At 37.6% G+C, this 18,770-nt stretch overlaps 1 protein-coding gene across 1 annotated transcript in view; it reads left to right on the forward strand.

The window, feature by feature from the left end:
• Window positions 1–18,770, forward strand: part of LOC107083980 (chromosome unknown open reading frame, human C4orf22) — a 120,106-nt gene that overhangs the window by 93,254 nt on the left and 8,082 nt on the right. The window lies entirely within an intron of this gene.

Consider the following 18,770-nt stretch of genomic DNA (forward strand, 5'->3'; position numbering starts at 1 on the left):
ATACACCACGATTCGATTCGATTCGATTAACCGATTAATCGATTAATCGAATCGAATCGAATCGTGGTGTATTCTTGAGTATCGAAAATAATCGAATCGTTGGGTCAGGAAATCGATACTGAATCGAATCGCCATGATGGATGTGATTTACACCCCTAGTATTAATATATAAAATGTAACAAGTGCAGATATAACGGATAGAAAGATTAATGTGAGGGTGAATACAGAGGTCAATTAAGCAAGAAGCCCAGTTAAGACAACTGCAATCCTCTACTCTACGATTAGTGGTCACGGATTAGTGGACCAGGGTCAGGATCCGGGCCCCTATACTTGACGACAGTGTCTTAACGTCACTTGCGCTGCTTCTCCTGTTTGTAAAGCCATTTGTAGTATTCGGCACCAAGCTGCACTTGACACAAATTACCCACTAAGCTGTGTCAGTCTGGGTTTCTACTTCTAGCTATTTAGACACAGCAGGCAAACCCGTGTCAAGACGCACGATGGGAAAGGAGAAGACGATGAGAAAAAGAGAGCAGAGAAAGTGTGGACTGCTGGAAGAACTGCTGTGAACTGGTCAAAGAAAAGTGAAATGGCATGCTCAAAGATGACCCTGAACATTTTGAGTATGTTTAGCTCAACCTACTGCTGTGAAGCAGGTTTCACCACCATGAACAGAATCAAAAATAAATATCGGTCCAGGCTCATGAATGAGCACCTTGATATGTGCTTGAGAATGGCTTTGTCTCCATTCAAACCCAGGTTTAAAGCCTTGCAGGGCAGCATAAAGCCCACTGCTCTCATTAAGCCAAAAAAAAAAAAGTCAGTTTAGGTGTTTTATAAAAAAAAGTGAGTAAGGAAATTGTCAATATACCAAACTGAAAGATTGTTTTTCTCTACTTCAAAAGCTAAATAGATTTTAAAATGGAAAAACATTCTATTTTTTTTTTCTATATATTATATTATATATTTCAACTCTCCTAGAAAAGGAGGCAAGTGTCCGTCAAGGTCATTGTCTTGGATTTTCCAGATATATTTATGGGCTTCAGTATGGTCAGCCCATCATCTTCAGCCTCCTGATCATGCTGACCTTCCTCTGTATCCTGGTCCTAATCAGGCTGCCTTATTCTTCGCTGTGTTTGAAGTCTACAATATAAATAATTTGTATAGTCATTCCAAAAAAGTAAAAAATCAAAAAACAATCCACTGGATATTATTTTCCATGTTTGAAGACATTTCGCTTCCCAACCAGAAAGTTTTTTGCAATTAAAAATAGTCATACAAACTACAGCTAATCTGCACAAAATATACACAAAAAAATACTAAAATGTACATTTTAAAGAATATCTTATATATGTAACATTAAATTATATGTTATTATAAGCAAAACCATTACATGACATAGTCAGACAATTATATGACTTATGTTGAAAAAAATTTTATGAGTGATGCATGACGTCCACTTCATCGGACACATGTTTAATCGTAATTTTTTACATATTGGACAAGAAAAAAATTATATTTCAGACTAATAATATTCTTACTTAGATGTTATAATAAATCATCATATTATTTTGTACCTGGACTCTTCCACAATGGAAGCACTGAGAGGATATGCTAGCATTAATCGACGGGGATTGCTGTTTGTTGTCCATCTTGGATTATGAAGAAATGTACTTGCAGTTACAATGACTGACCACCGAATTAACCTTAATAGGGTGTGGCAGCAGAGAGCATTCTAAACAATACTATATGCAATTGCACCATAGAAACCATATGAGTACTCTCAGTATAAAATCACCAGCCAGGGAGTTTTAGCTTAAGATTGATTCAGATAGTTTATCAGAGTAAGCCTGAGGGAGGACACAACAGAAACTTTTTATCTTAGTGAGGAAGTCTGGTTGACCCTACAGCTATTATAGGTGCGATGCCGTATTTTACCATTTATTTGTAATGTTTGCTACCCATACTAGTCATTTTTCCATTCCACCAATCTATTTGTGTACTCACCTGTAAAAATTTTTACTATGATTCCCTACTAGTATAAAGCGGCTTGATTTTGCAAAAACACAAACAATTGTTAAAAATAAAAAAAAAAAAGGTTAAGAAAACCAAACTGGATAGAGGAGCAGCACCTCTATTTGCACAGCTCTGAGAAGGCAACAGAGGAGTGCTTGTTGGTATTGATCCAAGACGGCCTTTGGAGCAAATTGATTGTCAAACAGATCAATGTGTCTTTTTCTTTTGGCATCTTGTTTCTCAGCTTTTAAATTTATGAGTGACTGTTTAGGAAATGGATACTGACACCCTATTGTGAATACAAAAAAATAAAAAAAATCTCAGCTTATTGCCTACTTCCCTTTCTAAATATAAAATGTGTATTATTGTTCTTTATTTTCTATATCTGAATATTACAATATTATAATATTGTGTCATGTTCTATGCTTTGACAGACATAGAAGGGGCTACAGATTTCTTATGCCACTTCTTACTGTATTTGAACTGTCTGAACAGAAATTTAAAAAGGCAATGCAACATTTGCTATGTGATAAAAGCACATAAATGTTACACCTGTAAATAAACAGTTACCATCCATCCATCCATCCATCCATCCATCCATCCATCCATCCATCCATCCATCCATCCATCCATCCATCCATCCATCCATCCCAGATCTCGTGATATATAGGTGAGGGTGGGAACGTAAATCGATCGGTAAATCGAGAGCTTTGTCCCCCGACTCAACTCCCTCTTCACCACAACAGTCCTATACAGCGACCGCATTGCATGCCCACGCTGCACCGATCCATCTGTCGATCTCACGCTCCATCCGTCTCTCACTCGTGAACAAGACCCCAAGATACTTAGACTCCTCCACTTGAGACAGGGACAGGTAAAAACAGTTACAATTGAGATAAAAATTTGAGTTCTTAATCTTTACAATTAACTATAAACATGTCATAAATCAAATAGGACCTGGCTTAAGCATTCTTTGATTTGATGATTGATACAGACAAAAAAAAGTTATTTTGCAAATATACCCTGGTAGGAGCCATATTCAGAAATCTGCAGTTGTTTTGAAAGTGTTTGACAAGAACAATTAGCTGTATGTTCATAAGCTGCACTTGTGTTTGCTCCAATTTCTCTTGTCTAATCCTTGAAGGGATTTCAGAAGTTGTACCACAAAGTTGCAAAAATTTTTAGGTAAGCAAATTATTAATCTCTTACTGTGCATTTGAACAAGCCAATCAATGTCTTTTTTTTTTTGGTTAACAATGGCAGCCATGGAAAAAGGATTAAAGATATGTAATTTTACAAGGCAGAAATAAAGATATATTATTTTTGGGAAAGAATTGCTCTGAGTAGAAACATGGTCACAACGTGATCTATAGACTTGTCCTTTTAACAAAGCTATACAGAAAGATAGCCATCATTGATCTAGAAGCTTGTGATAAAATCTCAGACCAATGGATCATTTCACTTATTTTCAACCTAGAAGTTGCTTCAGTCAGAGAATGAATTAAATGTTGATAGTATTTAACACCTGTGGGGAAATTTTTGCTGTCAGCAACTCAAGAGATCTTAACTTTAATTGTGAAAAAAGAAAAAAGACAAAAGTCTGAAGGCCTAGTACTTTGTATGTATAAGATTAAATATGGGCAAATAAGGATGTGTTTCATCTATGTCAGCTCATTATATTCAGATGTTTCCTGATCTTTTTAAAGATTGGCTGATTATCTTGGCTCTGCCATTAGCTGATGACAGCATGCAGCTTAAAGAAGTCTCAATATTTTGGTCATATTTAATCTTATTGTTGGAGTTGTGCAACTGAACTGCTTTTGTTTAAGTTGGGGTCCGGCGGGCCGGTCTCTCCAATACTGGACCCAGTTTAGCAGATAGAGCAAGGGCAATGAGTATAATATGTGTTTCACTCACACCTTCACATGACCCTGGTGATCATCAGAGAAGGAATGTGATGGTTATAAAGTTTTTATTGTGCATACTTTGACCAAAGTTAGCTTATACCGGTAGTCTTTTTTTATTTATATGAAGGGTCCTTGTGGGTAGGTAGGACAAACCAGGCAAGCATCACACTGTGGTTTTTAATGCTTTTAATCAAGTCAATCTATGATTAAAGTTTGTTATGGAGTGTGCTTGAATGTCTAAAAGGAATCATGATGAAGGGTGGCTAATTTTCCACACTCATTATGTGCATCACATTTTTGACAATGTCTCCCACCCCATGCATGAAGCTATTGTACTACTAAGGAGAAAGACTGCTGCATTTTAAGTGCACAAAACCGTGTTGTCAGAGGCCAGGTCCCGGGGCTGTAAAACTTTTGTATCCTCATTTTTCCTGACAAAATCAATTCAGAGTAAATCTACCCTTACTCTTAGTTTCTATTTTATGTTTGTTTTTCTTATTATCCTTGTCTTACTTTGCTTACTATGGTTGCTGGACAAAACCAGGGATGGACAACTGGAACTGTTGGCCCAATGTCTTCACTCAGTGTTTTTTAAAACTGAACATAAAAAATCATATAAATCTCAAGGACAGTTTCTGTGTTTAGTCTGCTTAGAGATGCTATGTGCCATGACAGAGTTTTATATAAGACACCACGACAGCATATTGCAGAAAGTAAATATGCAAAATATAGTGAAGCTGCAAGGCCTGCTATAGTAGCTGACCTCAGATCAAAATTGCATAAACAACAGCAACTTTTTACTAGAACCACAACCACACAGAAGTCTGCACTCCAGGCTAAAGATATCACAGTAAAAGGCTATTTTTGCCTGCCCAAATTCTGTGTTTGTATTTATTAAAGGGAAAAAAAAAAAGATAAAAAGACCTGACTGGGGACAGAGGATGTACATTAGCCTGGATAGAAGCCCTGTGTATGCTGCATCAGTTCTTTAAAATTGAACAGATTTTTTGCTGTACTTTCCCTTTAAAAATAAATAAAAAGAAATAATAGTACAGCTGGTAAACTTGCATTTGAACAACAAATATGTTTTCCAATTGCTGTACCCTATGTTGGTTTATTAAACATAAATACAGAACGAAGTATGTATTATATCTTGTTAAGCTTGTGGCCCTCTGATAGTTTACCAAAAATCGGGGGGCCTACTCCTCAAATGAAGGTGCTCATCCCTAATCTAGGCTGTAGCTTATTATATTATATCTATATTATATAATTTTAAAGGCTTTTTTTAAATGCTGCTTAAAGTAGTATGATATTCTTTGTTTGTTGCTCCCAGGCATGTGCTTAATTGTATTTTTTTTTACTAATTTCTCACCATGTTACTCCCAAACACCCTTTTGGTGGCCCTGAACTCCTCCTCCTCCTCCCTAAAAAGCTGTAGGTGTGAGTCATTGGTCGAGCATGGTGGAGGTCCAACCTAATCCCTAATGATGCTTTTACGAGGCTTTCCCCTCATCAGGTCTCCATTCAACCCATTTTAATGACACATGACTATAGTCTCCCCCTCTGTCTCAGTTTTCAGCTTTTAAATAGGCACCTGATTAGATTTACACATCTCTGTCTTTATTTATCTAACTTATCTTAGCTATTGTTTCATGCTTTCCTATCTGTTCTGCTTTATTGCGTCCTCTACCCCCCCTTTACCTCCCCCATGACTTTTTTTCGTCTCTGTCGGGAACAATAACACACAGTGTGGTTGCCTCTAAGAGGGAGCAGATGCTGGAGCTGCTGCCCACTCAGTGTTCAAAACCTCCCATCGTAGAACTCTGAATCCCGTCCCTCCAACTCCTCCTCCTCCACTGCCACAAAGAACACAGAGCAGTGACACGAGCGCCAGCTCCTGCCTACACATCCCACCTCAATCACAGAGGGGTGGATAGGTTCATGTATGAGTGTTTCCCTACTCTTTTGACATTTAAATTTCCATCTTATCTTATCTTAAAGAAATCTGATGTTTGCTTTAACTCCATGATACACGGTGGACTTTCAATAGTTTCACTACGTTTACAGATCTCAACTATTATAATGCTAAAAACAGAGTTTACAAACCATATGAAAATATATTTTTTTAAGATTTTCATTCAAAACCATATACTGTACAGAGTAAACCATCTTTTAATTCAAAAGCCCTATTTGCTTCCAATTTATTAAATAAATAAACATATGAGCACAGCAAAATATATTTGTTGTTTTTAATCATTGATAAATATTTTAGGTTATTCAACCATCAGGTTGGTTTAAAGTTATTAACATTTTTACATTTTTTTTAAAGAAACATCTGCAACTTTAGGCAAATTCCTTGAAAAACAACTTCTATAGAAATATGAGCAGTACATGAACATTCATCATACCACAATGTATCCATCGAATGTGGTTAAATCTAAGTAAATCTAATATACGGTAATCTAAATCTAAGATGGCTAAGTGCCTCTTCCAGGTCTATAAGCCCCTTTCGGTCAAACTCCATAGAACCCTTGAGCACCCTTCAAGGGTGTAGAGCTGGTCCAATGTTCCACTGTCTAAAGGAAAAAAACACAATACATCTTTATGTTAAGATTGTCTTCTGCATTTGTGAGACATGAAAAAGATTAAAGAAAATTTAGATGTATCTTGGGCGGCACGGTTGTGCAGTTTGTGGCACATTTGCCTTGTAGTATGAAGGCCCTGGGCTTAATTCCTTTTTCTTTTCTTTTTTTTACAGTGTCCTATCTGGCAATGAATATCTGGCAGAATAACTGTCTTGATGCCAAAAAGAGCCCAACAGATTTTACTTTCACAAGTCGAGGAGTACAGCTTTGGCCATTGTGTTCCGCTTAATTTATGCATGTAGATAGCTTTATTATAATTCATGCAGGGAGTATTTCAGATAATATGGACAGTGCAATGGGAAAGTAGAACAGGAAAAACGAGAAAAGATGAAAGAAAGAGTAGATTAAAGGGAGACAATGATAAAACATCTTCTGTCTGCTTCATCACCTGCAAAGAGAGATGTAAAAAGTACAGCACAACCAACAGATATAGTACAACAGATACAATAAAGTAGCAACTTGTTACCATTGCTATAGTAGTATTATTACCATAGAAAGTAGTATTATTTAATCTGACATGTATACTGTTGTAGCTGTAGCTAAGAATCTGGGCTTTTTTGTGTGGAAGTGAATCTCTAAATACCTGGATCCAGGCACCTGTATTTGTTTGTGAGAATGGACTTGTGAATGTTAAGTTTATCCAAAGGAAAAATGCTCAATAGTGGTTGTGAAGAGCCAAAGACCTGCCCCCCCAGAGCACCGAGGCAGGTGCCAGGGGATACAAAATCTCAGATGATAAAAGGGAACCCCAGAGCAAAGGCCCCCAAGAGGGGCCAACCCAGGAAATCTGCCCCCCCACCGAGGGAAGAGGAGAGACGGCCCTGAGGTAAACCCCCAGCCGCCACAATGCCGAAGCCCCCAGGAGCCGCGGGCTTAATTCCTTCTGCAAAGATTTAGCATGTTGACCCCCTGTATGCAGGAGTTCTCTTTCGGTTCTTTGCTTCCACCAAAGTCAAAAATTGATTGCCGTCTCTAAATTGCAGATAAAACACGTTTAACCGGTTGTGTGTCTCCGTTTTGCCCCTGCAATAACTTACAAGCAGTCTTTGGTGTAACGTACCTTTTCCCCATAGACTGTTTTAGATAGGCATATGCCCTGACAGATAACGGCAGATGACGAATGGATGCACCTGAATCATAGATCCTACTTTCATCTCAAAACAACCTGAATAACCCATGAAGAGCCGTAAGTTGAAACTGTCCACCTGCAGGTGCACTGAATCTGTTCAGCTCTTCCTGTGTCTGGCTTCCTTTGTGGCTTTCTTTTCTCCAAAATTTACCCAATTTTGCTAAATCTTCTGTCAAAAATAGACTTAATATCTATCTCTGGCAGAGGAGGGTTTTCCCCCATGCTCCAGTGCCACAGAACCATTTGGAATTGACTAAATAAGAATGGCTTTCTTCTGAGGGTCCAGATGATAGAGTCTGTGGGAACCCTGGTCACAACTGCATGTGTGTTGTCACCATTAGATCCTTTTACTAACACAGCATAAACTGGCTCAAATAAAACAGCAGAAATATCCCTCTTTATATTGTCTCTATTACAGTGATGAAAAGAGTTGCCCCCCCAAAACATACATTTACACATTTACAATAATTACATTCAGCAGCCTTAACATGGATAAGGATTTTTGTTATAAGAACTAAATCTCTTAATGATGCCTTACATTGGTGGAGATAAATACAAGTTTTATAAGGTAGAAACTGTAGACATTTACACACATATTCAGGTCCTGAACCCTGTTCAATTAACTCTCAGATAGGCAGCTTTATTTATGCAGCTTCCTGCCTGTCCAGATGTGCCTACAACATCTCTGATGTCTATTTAATGTTCACCAGTATAGTGACCATCTGTTTATATGCTGACTGTTACCCTCCTCCAGCTCTTTATCTTTCCCCCCTTTGGTCCCAGTGTTAGTCGGCCCTCACTTTATCTTTATTATTTCAACAAATGTTTCAGATTTAGCCAACTTATTGAAAAGCTGTTTTATATAATTAAGTTGAGAATGTGCTGCCAACATTCTGAGCATTCAACAACAGACAGAACCGCTGCATGCAAAAGATCAGCTCACTCATGCCTGTTCTGGAGCCAAACCCACGTTGCCTCCATGCTCTCCCTCTGCAGTGCACCTGTGCATCTGGCTTCATTTTCTGCTATGAAAACATTTGCTCTGCTGTCCCGTTTTATTAAGTTTTAATACAAACGAGAAGCTGTTCCAGCTCCAGCAGTGATCTGGTGAGCTCGGTCTAGGTATCATGTCCCAACTTTAACGCAGGTTGTGGGGACTTTTTTTCATCAAGGCACAGTTAGCCAACTCCATGAATATTTGCTGGTAAGCTGGAACATTCCATGTCATCTCTGTTAGCCTTCACACCTGGAGCGCACATTCTTCACCGACTGGAACCTCAGGGTTGAATTATGTTGTTCTGGTTGTTCTAAAAGTTGACATGTTTCATTACTGTAGATTTATTCATTATTCCACCAAAATCAAGAATCCCTGCTTTCTTGTTATCTTTTTATATTTTTAATATTGTCCTCATTTCAGACATTATTATTTCATTTAAAGATAAAAGGTCATAAAATATCAAAAACTGCTTTTAATACCTACACATCTTTCCATGAAAGTGTAATCATAACGTTTATCTAGTCATGATTGAAGGCCTGTTTGCAGTTTTTTTTTCCATCAAACAGCAGTTGACCTTTAACCCTGTCTAAGTCAGGGCACTAATAGTATACAATATGACTGACATCCAGCTGTGTCACTGCGCTTTCTGTAATGCATCTGTTCTCTGTGTGAGTATGCGTGGGGGCTGGGACTTTTTATCTTTGATGATTATAGAATGCAGTGAAGGCAAACTTGAATGCAGTTCAAAAAATTGTCAGCTTATGTTTATTTAGAGTCAAACCATATTAAAAAAACTCACTCCAATATATATATATATATATATATATATATATATATATATATATATATATATATNATATATATATATATATATATATATATATATATATATATATATATATATATATATATATATATAATTTTCAGTAGTATGTATTTATATTTATCTGATGTTAACCAAAATACAGGAACTTTCATGGACAATGTCATCACTATAAAGATTTAGTTTTTACTAGATTTAAATTTATATTTGAGTTAATGAAAATCACTGGTAGATGTTTTTCAATGATAACCAGGGCAAAACACTACTTTATTGTGCAACATGATTAGTAATCTAACTAAAATAACAGAAAGATAATAATAAAACAAAAACACTTATCTGGGGCATATTTGGGCTCTGTTCCAGATCCATGAAGGTGCAACCTTAATCTGTTTAAACAAGCAAGTCTATATATATTATGAATGTCAAATAATCATCCACTTCAGGAAAGACACCACTTCTGTGCCCCAGGGATAAGAATGTGTTGGTGTGAGACATTTAAATAAAATTGTGGAACAAAAGTGGAAGAGCTTCAGAAGACGCTTACTGAAGCTGGTGAGAAGGAGTCACATCTATTGTAGTTCACCTTTTGTGGTCTGATTAATCTAATAAGTCCAATTTAAAAAAAACAGTCTTTTTGGAGGGTGTCTAGTTTTAGAGCTTTTTGTTTTTATTTAATATAGTTTGATTATCTTACCCAAGTCATAACTCTTAATTCAAGCTAATAAGCCTGGAGAAAGGTTCAAATAGTATGAGATTCTTCACCTTAATTAGACTGATCGTTCTTCTTTCCCTGTTTGCTCATTTCATGTGATACATTGGCTTCAGAAGTAAATGTTGTACAAAGGGAACATAACTTTACACACCTGAAAGAATACAGATAAGTTTTCACTCTTTGATGATGCATATCATCCCTTGCCCCTAATCCAGCTCCAGTGAAACCTGTAATGACACTGTTAACATTGCTCTGGAAAATGACCACCGGGAGATAACAATAGTGCTGAGGATGGAAAATGAAACAGTAGAGTGCATATGTAACACAGTCATGGTAAATGCATCGGAAAGCAGGAACCCATGCTGAGTAACTGTCACAGTTTCCACCAAATCCAGGTTCACAGAATTTTACAGGTCCATGTGTCTGGGTGTGGTGCCATCCAGCTGCCTCAACTTTGTTCGTCACCAAGTGGGAAGCTAGCTGCCTTTGTGACCATTCGCATAGTACAGTAAGGGAAGTGGGTCCAATAAAACATATCCAAATACGAAAGCAACAAAGTCTTTTTTTTTTTATGTTCAGCCCTGAGAGATCTCACATCTTAAAATATCTCACATCTCACTTTTGCAAATGCAGGCGGTTCACCGTGGAATAAAAGTGGCTTACCAAAAAAATGTTAATTGTTCCATGGTATTTCTATAGAAAGTTCCACTGGAGCACTGTCAGATCTCATCTAGGAAAACGAGAAGGATGTTTAGGTTTTTAAGCAGGGCTTATATGACAAATTCCTTCTGAGTTTATAAGTAAAAAAAAACATTTGTGTTTTAGAATTGGGGCAGCTGAAGTCTATTCTGAACAAGCTTCAGCCAGTGCTGTTGGCATCTGAAATGGAATACCGGGCCTCCAGTCTTGTCAAACCTTATAATTTTATGCATCAGTGTATTTCCTTGCATGGTTGGAACTGTTTGGGAGCATGCAGGGAATGTGTTTCCTGGACAGGAAGCTGATGGCTGGCAGGAAGTGCTTGACCGATAACTGGAGCAACAGAACATATTTAGTGTCACATTTTCTGAAAAGAGAAAAAAGAGCAGATAAATAAGCATATCTTAAGATAGGTATCAGTGGGCGAAACCTTTCCTGCTTAAGCTTCTTTGACTAGGTTTCTTTTCATTACACCACAAAGTCACATGGAAACTGGATACATCAGGTACAAAAATCGATTAGTATAAATCACGATTGATGCTACTTGTTAATTCAGCTAAGAGTGTAATTGTCTTAGCTTACAATCCTAAATCAAAAAGAAATATATATATATATATATTTATATTTTTCCTAACAAAGGTCAGTTTTCATCCTTACACAAATATTTCATGTCTGACCAATCAGCAGTGTTGAAGTAACTGTGCTACATAATTAAAGCATTAAAGTATAGTTCTAAATCATAAGCAATGCAATCTCCAGGTTTACCAGTGGTTCCTAGAATCCCCAATAGTAGAATGGGAGGCAGATCTTGTAGTTATCAGGCTCCTCTCCAGTGATACCAACTACCAGTTTTAGTCCATGAGGCAGACACCTTGTCTACTTTTAAGCGTAGGCTTAAAACTTTCCTTTTAGATAAAAGCTTAAAGTTAGAGTGGCTCAGGTTATCCTGAGCTATCTCCATAGTCATGCTGCTATAGGCTTAGGCTGCTTGAGGACATAGGGACAAAGTTTCTCCAGTCGCTACATGTATTCTTGGTTTTGAGCAATTGCTTTCGGGTCAATAAGTCTATACAATCAGCTGGTTTTCCTTAGATAGAAAACTAAGGAAAACCAGAAAATAATCTGAATTGAACTAAAATGAATTTAATTGCAACATGATAAAAAAGGATCTATCAGTAAGACAAGGAGATATTGAACTATATAACAAGGAAGACAGGACAAGTGTGAGAATACTAACCTGGTAAGGCAGAGGTTTGGAAAAAGCAAAGGTCTATCCAAATACTAATAAAATCATAGCTTCGTTTCCTAGCTCCTCTTCCTTCATTGTTTTTAATGTCAGCAGTAGAAAACATATCCAGGGTAGTTAAGGAACTTCTGTCTTAGGTGTCTGGACAGCCTTCAGCCTTACATGTCATTACGTGATGGCAATGCACATGGATGATGCTAATCAAGTCTGGTTCTATAAGCTTTGATAAAGAACAACAAAAACTGCAAATTACACAAATGCGGCATACAGCTAAAGCTCTCCATTAAAACAATGAAAACATATGAGGGTACGTACATTTACATGTGTAACATAGTAAACGTGAATAAATATTGAATGTTTGTATAATTTGGCTCTTTAAATCCTGTCAGAAAAAGGATTATAAGAATCAATACAGCCCCTAAGCGTCAGATTGGAAGGTCCCTATGCTACGTTGTAAATTAGCTGTCAATAGGAATCCTCCAGCTCCTTTTCCTACCTCGGACTGCACTTGTCATGACGACCTTGCCTTACTTCCACATTGGCTTTAGAATCCTTACCATTTTGCAGTACTTACATCGAATCACACACTGATTCTTAGGTTTAAATCGATTTACAGAAAATCAAAACTCTTACTGGCCCCTGTTCCAGGATTCTGTCCCTCACCTTTTGCAGGGCCAACAACAGGAATTCTATCGAAAGCAGAAAATGAAGAACGGACCCCTCTGTCGAATCCAAACAGCTGTCAACCTTACTGAAGTCATTATAAAACAGAAGCCCACATTCTTTATACCGTTCAATTTGGTTAACATCTGATTTCCATGAGGTACTCTGACCTTGTCCTTATGTGGGATTCCTTAGCTCTTTAGTGCCAGATTGGGATGAGGCAAAGCCCCTTTGCTGATGGAATTATTATAGAAGGCATACAGGCTCTTTTCCTACCTGCTTCCTTAATGTAAGCACTATTCGGACAGTGCTTATCAGGGTTACTGCTGATGCACCTCCGCTGTGTAAATGTCCTTACCGATTTGCTTATTTGCTTAGTTATTTGAAATCTCCCAGAATCAGTGCAAATAAATATTGTATCTCTAGACAGAATATATCAGCACAAAATATCAGCCCATGATTCATTTTAATCCTTGACTCTGAGGTCAAACTTAAGCTGGCCACTTTGCAAAATATTTATTTACATTATCTAAAATTGCTTTGTGTGGGTCTATGAGGTTTTGGACAGCCACGTGAATATGTAATTCCTTGGAACGTATCTTTTCTTCTAATTTGTAGTTATAAAGTTGAATATTTTGCTTGGAGAAAAACTTTTCATGCCTCAGATCCATCAGTATCCAGGGAAAGGCTTTATGTGTCACAGCAGATTTCCCTCTTTAAATAAATTCAGTGGAAATGCCATGACAGCGGACTCCATGATCCTTCTAAAACCTAAACCAAATTATTTAGCAATGTTCTAACATAATCTTGTTTATTGATGTTTTCATATCTGAAACTTGATTTTAAATTTTCCAGCAGAAAACTGGCACAACTGAGTGACGAATGGTCCAAAAACTTCAACATCTCAGATATGCACTGAGGCGTTTCTGAGGAAATGGGCAACAACAGAGCTTGCCCCCTTAATTTATTGCAGAGTTAGCATGTTGAAGATGTTAACACCAAATGATAAGAGCTACAAAAAACACAATTTCATCAGCTCTTACAGCAAATACAGCTTTTAGCAAGGGGTTTCCATTAGTTCCTGTTACAGCATGAGGTCATATTTGTTTCTTTGGGTTTCCTTCATAAACTTTAACTGGGTTAATGCAAGATTTTGAAAAAATATATAATCTCACTATCATTTAAGCCAACAATTTCTCAAAATGATTCAGATTACAATTTCAAATAAAAAAAATAATGTAATCCAATTACACATAAACTGGTCTGATTGAATCCATCCATCCATTTTCCGTCACATTTATCCCTGCTGGGGTCACAAGGGGTGCTGGTGCCTATCTCCAGCTGTCAATGGGTGAGAGATAGGTGGACAGGTCGCCAGTCTATCAGAGGGCAACTCAGAGACACACAGGGCAAAAAAAAACATTAACACACATAAGGAGAATTTAGAGAAGCCAGTTAACCTAACAGTCATGTTTTTGGACCGTAGGAGGAAGCTGGAGTACCTGGAGAGAACCCACACTTGCACAGGGAGAACATACACACTCCATGCAGAAAGACCCCGGGACAGGAATCAAACCCGGAACCCTCTTCCTGCAAGGCAGCAGTGCTACCCATTGAACCACTGTCCAGCCCTGATTAAATCTAAATAAATACAAATTTTTAAAAAGTTTAAAAAAAAAAAATAATTTTGACCAGATAAATCTATTTGTATTATTCTTTTCAGATAATTGAATGTGGCAACAACAGGCTCAAATCCTCCAGAGCCTAAAATAAAGTTTTGTTTAACAACTTGCTTTGGTCAGAAAGATATTTAGTGATAACATAACCAGATGCCAAAATAAATAAAATGTGGGAGAACTATGATGCTTATTAAGGACAAAGCTCAACAGACGTGGCTTTTTCAGCTGTGCGTTTCTTTTCTGACTCAGTTTTGAAGCGTTGTTTTACATTGGGCTTCCGTTGTATTAAATTAAAGATTAACCTAGCCAGACAGAAAGACCTCTGTGAATGACCTTTTACGGGCCTCACCCACTTATAAAGTGTTCCTCAGTCTTCGTTGTGACTCAATCGTCTTTTTTTCAAATGTAGTTTTCATCATATTCTGTTTTAACATCCTTTACCTGTTCTGTGTTAAAAGCATCGGGAGCAGGGTGGTCGTGGGGCATTGGTGCAGCTGTGTGACAATGCCTGTAGGTCTGCTTTCTTTGAGTATTCAGAAAAAAGTACCTGTCAATAATTTTGTTTGACTTTCCCTCTAAGTTGACCTGGTGAAATGAGGAACTTTGTTTCGATCTTTGGGAATGTGGGAGTGAAAAATGCAGCACAGTCTCATACATATCAGGACAACTAGTCACACTATTTAGGAGTTCTACTGCCAAGTGTATGATTACACATTGTCTCTGTATGAGGCCAGTTTCTCTGTAGCAGGTAATGATGCCTTCCGAATGTACTCATTTCTCACCACATTTACATTTATAAATCCGCATTATTTTACAAAATTTCAGTACCTTAACTTTGCAAACAAACAATCATCTTGATTTCTTTTCTATAATAGCAGAAAAATATCAAAAGATTCTCTAAACTGATTTCTTCCCAGTGTTTCTCATCCCATGCAGGGATTTTTTTTGGACAGGTAACATTATTGCATTGATACGTGTTAGTATAAGCTAATTTAACAGTGAGACATTTATCTTTGCATCTTTCTTTTTATACAAATCAAATTGAAATTTTAATGATTAACCTAATCTCATAAGGGTAGCACTGTTGCTAGCCTCTTTTCTATCATTTTTTTCCCATTAAAAATAAGCAGGTCATAATAAATAACATGAGTTGTTATCTTTGTTTATAATATATATAATACAAATTCTAATAAATAAGGATTTAAGATCTTAATTAGAAGAAATTCTTCCAGTTTCCAACATTAAATCCTTTCGGATTGTTTCCATGTCATTGTGCCACAAGATACATGTCAAATTTCAGAGCAAAAAACAAAAAGTGATACAAATAAAATGCTTTGATATATATTTATTTGCCCTAAATCAGTGTAAAAAAAATATCCAGATGGGGTCTTTAACTCAGTGTCACGACCTTTAATTTTAAATTGCTTTTTTTCAACACAGTAAAAACTATTTTCAAGACTTATGACTCCAGGTTTCTCATTACCTGCCAAGAGGAAAAGAGTTGAGACCCAAAGAGAGCGTTCAAAACCTGCTATAATAAGATGTTTTCACCTCCAAACCTGAATCATATTTCATGTCAACAAAGAGAGAAGATCGGCCAAGTCCATGACTGAAGAATGTGAAGCTGAGGCTGTTTTCTTTTTTTTTTTCTTTTTTTAACAGAAGAATAAAATCAAAGCTTTCGATTTAAATCACAAAATAGGTCCAGGAGGTATGATTGACTGTCAAATACAATTTCAAAATAAAATTGCAAGTAAAACACCTTTAAAGATTTCATTGTCTTTTTAAAAACAAGGTTGAACATTATTGCTCCTCAGGAGAATGTAAATACTGAGCGAGTTTGAATCGGATGCAGGGAATTAATCAGTGATTTATTCTGGAAATGAAACCATTCTTTGGTTTCACTTGCTGATTAGCTACAGCTTCACCCTGGCTTTGGTGCCCTGCACATCAAATTGGAAACAGGTTTTCAACCTTCCAACCTCTGATAAAGAATATCTGGCTCCCAAGTCTGTTTTGATTTCCTTTTTGATCTCATTTTGGTCCCCGTATGAATGTTTTTTCTGTAGTGATTGCTTTTTGCTGTGTGTTATGCTTTAGTTTTCTTAGGATTTTGGATTCTAATAAATCTAAAAAAAAATTGCAGGTTTTTTGTTTGCATAAGGGCCCTTTTTCTCTTTTCTTCATTCAAACAATAGCCTTCTTATAGATACAGTATCTGTAAAGCAGTTCAACAGAATAGCATGTCCCAAATTAATTTTTGAAAGACATATTTTTAGCAAAGCCATGTATTCCATACACCAAACAAGTCTTTAAAAAAAAGCTAAGATTGTTTCGTAAATTTTTGATACTCACATTTGTAATGCTCTAATCTGTAGAAATAGACTTAGACATTTATGGTCATTTTGTATACACAGTGTTTACAAAACAAAATTTCGATGCATACAGCTTTTCAACAGTGAATGAGCAGCTTACAACAGTGAAATGAAACATTTCCATTTATAAAGTGCAGCAGTGATCAGAATGTAAACAGCTTAGGAGAAAAGGAAAAACAAGTTTAAAGTCATGGTGCAAAAGGAATTGATATGGAAAGGTTACGTGCATTGCAAAATTACTATGGTGCGAAATGAAATAGAACATTGAGTTGTGATCTATTTAAAGGGATTATTAAAAAAATCAGCTGCGTGGATCGTGCAAATATAATGTTTATAAGTGTCTAATGGGGCAGCAGGGAGAACAGTCCATTCTGGCAGTGTGAGGGGTCGCTGATGATGTTACCGGCTCAGGACATGAAGCTCTAGGATGAAATATCTTCAATGGAGGAAAGAGGAGCCCAGATGATCTTCTTTGCTGCCCTCAACACTCTTCTCACATTCTTCCAGTCTCAGGCGCTGCAGCCTCCACACCACACTGTGAGACAGCTGGTCAGAGGTTGTATTTGATGTGCACCCCCAGGAATTTAGTGCTGCTGACCACCTCTACAGCTGAGCTGTTGATGAGCAGTGGAGTGTGGTTAGGCCAGTTCAAGATGATCCAAGATGATCTCTTTCATCTTCTCCACGCTCAGGATCAGGCTCTTGTCTCTACACCTGCCCACAGGCTACCCCCCCTCCTCTCTGTGGTCCTGGTCATTGTAGTCTTTATGAGGCCCACCACTGTAGTGTCATCTGCAAACTTCACAATGTGATTGGCGGTGAACCTGGGGACACAGTCATGTGTCATCAGGCTGGACAGCAGGGGCTCAGGACGCAGCTCTGATTGGAGCCTGTGCTTAGGGTGATGATATCAGAGGTGTTCTGTCCAACCCGGACTGACTGAGGTCAATTTGAGAGGAGGTCTAGCAGCCACTTGCAAAGGGGTGTATTGAAGCCCATCTATTCCAATTTTCCTATCAATGCTGTGGGATGATGGTGTTGAAAGCTGGTTTGAAGTCTAGGAACAGCATCCGCACATGGTTTTTTTCTCCTCCAGGTCTGCTAGGCTCAGGTCAAGAGCAGAGGAGTGGTGGCCTAGTGGTTAGGGCATCGAGCTTGAAATGCTGAGCTGTAGATCAGGCTCTGATGAAGCCAGTAGAACCACATCATCTGCGAAAACCAGAGATGCAATCCTTAGGCCACCAAAACAGATCCCCTCAACACTTTGGCTGCGCCTAGAAATTCTGCCCATAAAAGTTATGAACAGAATCGGTGACAAAGGGCAACCTTGGCGGAGTGCAACCCTCACTGGAAACGAGTCCTACACTACATCAAAAAAAATTTTCCTTCACTTTCCAGATTATCAATAATTCTTTAAAATTCACCATATCTCAATATGTCAAATATTTATTGCATAAAATAATTAAAAGAAAAACTTGTAGCTGAATTAATTTTGAGTGAAAAACCATATCTGACTTTGGGCCGGATTTATCAAGATCCAATTTTGCGTGCAGTATTTTGCGCTCGCAAACTGGAATTTTGCGCGAGGGGCTGAACCATGGTTTGCGGGTGATTTAACAAGAGCGATTGCGTAACTGGTGGCAGGTGCAAAACTGTTGGAGACGCCCTATTTAAATGATGGTTTTGCGCGTTTTGTGGTTTGCGGCAAAGTAGTTTGTAGTTTGTGCAAACTAGTGCATTAAGAAATTTTAATCTTACAGTGACACCCCCACCCAATCCCAAAGAAAAAATAATATATATATAGCCTATATATATAGCCTATATATATATATATATATATATCCCTGCGATGGACTGGCGACCTGTCCAGGGTGTACCC

Source organism: Cyprinodon variegatus, unplaced genomic scaffold, assembly GCF_000732505.1.
Source record: "Cyprinodon variegatus isolate N-32 unplaced genomic scaffold, C_variegatus-1.0 Scaffold89, whole genome shotgun sequence".
Classification (NCBI taxonomy): Eukaryota; Metazoa; Chordata; class Actinopteri; order Cyprinodontiformes; family Cyprinodontidae; genus Cyprinodon; species Cyprinodon variegatus.